At 49.3% G+C, this 3,798-nt stretch overlaps 1 long non-coding RNA gene across 3 annotated transcripts in view; it reads right to left on the bottom strand.

Annotated features, from left to right (window-relative positions):
• Window positions 1–3,551, bottom strand: part of LOC143476555 (uncharacterized) — a 9,501-nt gene extending 5,950 nt beyond the window's left edge. The window contains exons 1-4 of one of the 3 annotated variants that reach the window (XR_013121326.1): window positions 3,050–3,551; window positions 2,208–2,242; window positions 1,554–1,994; window positions 505–1,450 (exon numbers count right to left, since the gene is read on the bottom strand). This is a non-coding gene — a long non-coding RNA (uncharacterized LOC143476555). Of the gene's footprint in view, window positions 1–504; window positions 1,995–2,207; window positions 2,243–3,049 lie in introns of those variants that run through there. The other 2 variants (XR_013121325.1, XR_013121324.1) reach the window with 2 other exon arrangements.
• Window positions 3,552–3,798: the final 247 nt, after the last annotated feature.

Below are 3,798 nucleotides of genomic sequence, written 5' to 3'. Positions count from 1 at the left end.
TTTGTTGTTCCCCACGTATTTGAGATACAGAACACAATATGGAGGAAATCGTATTGTTCCAGGACTCAGGTCAGGGATGGGGGGTCGTCTGTTCAATTATTTGTCATGCTCTTTGAGAACTTACCACATGGGGAGGAAGTGAAGGTTGCATAAAAGCCAAAATAATCGCTGGGAACATGGCCTAAGACTGACCACTGCCCAAGATGAGGGCTAAGTCTAAACCACACTATTGCGAGGGGGATCGTAAGACGGATTGTGAGGTGGATTGTGAGGTGGATCGTCAGGAGGCTCACAAGGTGTAATGTGAGAGGGATCGTTAGCTGGATCGCGCGGTGGATTGTAAGGAGGATCATCAGCTGGATCGCGATGTGGATCGTGAGGTGATCCAGAGGGGGATTGTGAGGTGGATAGTGAGGGATCATGACTGATATTGTGAGGGGGATCGTGAGGAGGATCGTGAGGAGGATCGTGAGGTGAATCTTGAGGTGGATTGTGAATGGAATCATGAGAGGAATCAAGAGGGGATTGTGAGGGGGACCGTGAGGTGGATTGTGAGGGGGATCGTGAGGTGGATTGTGAGGGGGACCGTGAGGTGGATTGTGGGGGGGATCGTGAGGTGGATTGTGAGGGGGACCGTGAGGGGGACGGTTATGAGGATTGTGGGGGGGATCGTGAGGTGGATTGTGAGGGGGACCGTGAGGTGGATTGTGAGGGGGACCATGAGGTGGATTGTGAGGGGGACGGTTATGAGGATTGTGGGGGGGATCGTGAGGTGGATTGTGGGGGGGATCGTGAGGTGGATTGTGAGGGGGACCGTGAGGTGGATTGTGAGGGGGGCCGTGAGGTGGATTGTGAGGGGGACCGTGAGGGGGATTGTGGGGGGGATCGTGAGGTGGATTGTGAGGGGGACGGTTATGAGGATTGTGGGGGGGATCGTGAGGTGGATTGTGAGGGGGACCGTGAGGGGGACGGTTATGAGGATTGTGGGGGGGATCGTGATGGGGATGGCGAGGGAGTGCTGGGACAGATGTCCGGGACAGCAGGGAACCACGGGCGTAAAAATAAAAAAGGTGCTGCTGCATCTCACTTCAAAGCCACATGGATGGAAAGCGCCGTTGATCATGTGATCAGCATGAGCCACGGCAGCGATCGGGACCCGTCCACTGAGGCGTTTGGCGCGCGTTTGATGAGAGTTCCTTGGGACGCGGGATTGATTAGGCCCTGAGGGGGCCCCGTGGTGCAGCTTTGTCGCTAGGGTTATGACTGACAGCTCTAATGAAGCGGGCGGTCGGCAGGCAAAGACGCACCCGATTTGCCAGGACTTCAATGGGCCAGCGTGACGTCCAGAGTGTTGGCGGCCCCTCCACAGAGGAGCGAGGCTGCTGGGGTCCCTCCGGCTCCCTCCGCTGCTTTGGAGCTCCAGCTCAGCTGACAGCTCAAGTTAGCTCTGCTGATAGGGAGCAGAGCAAATAAGTTTCATTCGTTATTTCCCTACCAAATCTGCTTTTCACATTATCTATCACTTCGTTGAAATCAGAAAGTAGACGTTTTACATGGTGGTGAAATCATCTCTTGCAGGGCCAAACGTGTCCGTGGCATTTCACACGTCTGTGGCATCTTTACGTTTCACTTTTCAGGTGCAGCATGTACATCTCTCTCTTCCCTCATCTCTCTCTCTCCCCATCTTTCTCTCTCCCCATCTCTCTTTCCCCCTTCTCTCTCTCTCCCCGTCTCTCTCTCCCCTCGTCTCTCTCTCTCTCTCTCTCTCTCTCTCTCTCTCTCTCTCTCTCTCCCCTGTTTCTCTCTTCCCCCATCTCTCTCTCCCCCATTTCTCTCTCTTTCCCTCTCATCTCTGTCTCTCTCTCTCTTGGATGGAGGAGTGCAGGAGAGCAGTGGATCCTCTGAAGGCCCATCATGGCTTTGTTCTATTATTCACCAGCTCAGAGCTTCAGAACCCACTCGGGCTTCGCTGGGCTGGGAATGCTCCTCTATCGCTATGAGAGAGAGAGAGAGAGAGAGAGAGAGAGAGAGAGAGAGAGAGAGAGAGAGAGAGAGAGAGAGAGAGAGAGGGAGAGGGAGAGAGAGAGGAGGATTGAAGGATAGACAAAAAGATAAAGCAAAAGGACCATAATAGTACTGTTTAGTCCTTTGGCATGAGCTGACCTTGTTTACAACGAACTATCAACAGACAACTGAGATTTACTCACACACCAGCCAGCCACTATGAGAATGTTATTTCCCCCTAGATTCACCAAGAGACACATAAAAGTATATTTTAGAACACATGTTCTCTAACAAACTACAAACATTATGGAATAAAAAGGCACACAGACAAAGCACATTCATAATTTAAATTATAGTATACTATTTTTTAATTGTGCATTTCCTGGCTGCTTTGCTGACCCTAAAAAAATGGGCTGATGAAGCAGATGCTGTGTAGTGTTCTGGGTCATGTGTGATAGCCATGAGAGCCCAGCACTCCCACCAAAGGGCAGGACCACAGGCCAGACCAGGCACCGTCCAGACCAGGCACAGTCCAGACCAGGCACATGCCAGACCGGGCACAGGCCAGACTGGGCACAGGCCAGACTGGGCACAGGCCAGACCGGGCACAGGCCAGACCGGGCACAGGCAAGATGGCTTAACATATCATTAACCATCATTACCATGTGATATTTCATTGAGCCTCTTGGTCTTCTCCTAACACCTGGGTTAGGGTCAGGCGTAGGGTTACGTTACCCTGACCCGAACCCTTTTTCCTGTATTACCCCCTGACACTGTCTGTTATCAGTGTGCTCATTTCTATAATAAACTGTTATTTGTGGGATTAAAGCAAACATGTTTTTTTTTCTCTCCCTGTAGACATTTTTGAGCACTTTGGTAAGAAGGTCCATATGAGTGCTGAGCACGAGCAGCTTTGATGTGCTTGTAGATGAAGCTCAATCTACATCGATGCCTACAATTATGCATATACAGTATATATACTATGTGTACATTTATTCATGCTCCCGACAGAGCTGGCTGGTGAAGTGGACCTTCTGGGACTCACTTCTCCAATGTACGCTTTGCAGAGACCAAACTTTGAGCGCTCGCTGCTTTGAACCGCTCTCGTCCAACGCCAGTTTGTGCAGTGAGCGTTGCTCTTGAGAATGATGTTGATCTTAGCGAAAACGGCACATAAACCAAAGAAATGAAACATCAGGCCTTTGGGACGAAGTTCACCCACCGAACTCCTGAAGTTCTCTAATGTAAAGCACATGGACTTCCAATCTAACCACAAACCAAGTAAACCTCAGCTTACTTCTGCTCACACTGCTGATCATTCTGACAATTTTGTATCAGACATTTTGAAGGGTGAAAAAATAACATATTAATCAATTTCCTGATATACTATGTCTATTGTACCATCTTTTTGGCTTGATAAGTTACACACCAATGCTTCTACAGGCCAAATGGAAACACAATACTATGGAAATAGCTGAAAAAAAGACAAAAGAACCTTCCAGCAGACAAACGTGTAGCATGTACCATGGATTACAGTTTATGTTTTTCTCTCAGATATTTCTATTTCTTAAATGTGTTTATTACAATTTGTTTCAGTAAATCAACATGAAAGGACCTCTGTATAGCAGGGAGGTAGAGAGAGGTGGAGAGAGACGTGTGGAGAGAGATGTAGAGAGATGGAAATAGGTGAAGAGAGATGGAGAGATGGAAAGAAGTGGAGAGTGACTGGAGAGAGATGGAGAGAGACTGTGTGGGGGAGACTGGACAGAGGTGGAGAGAGATGGAGAGAGATGA

This window comes from Brachyhypopomus gauderio, chromosome 15 (assembly GCF_052324685.1).
Source record: "Brachyhypopomus gauderio isolate BG-103 chromosome 15, BGAUD_0.2, whole genome shotgun sequence".
NCBI classification, from domain to species: domain Eukaryota; kingdom Metazoa; phylum Chordata; class Actinopteri; order Gymnotiformes; family Hypopomidae; genus Brachyhypopomus; species Brachyhypopomus gauderio.
Note: the sequence above shows the minus strand (reverse complement) of the source record. Positions and strands in the feature narration are given on the sequence as shown.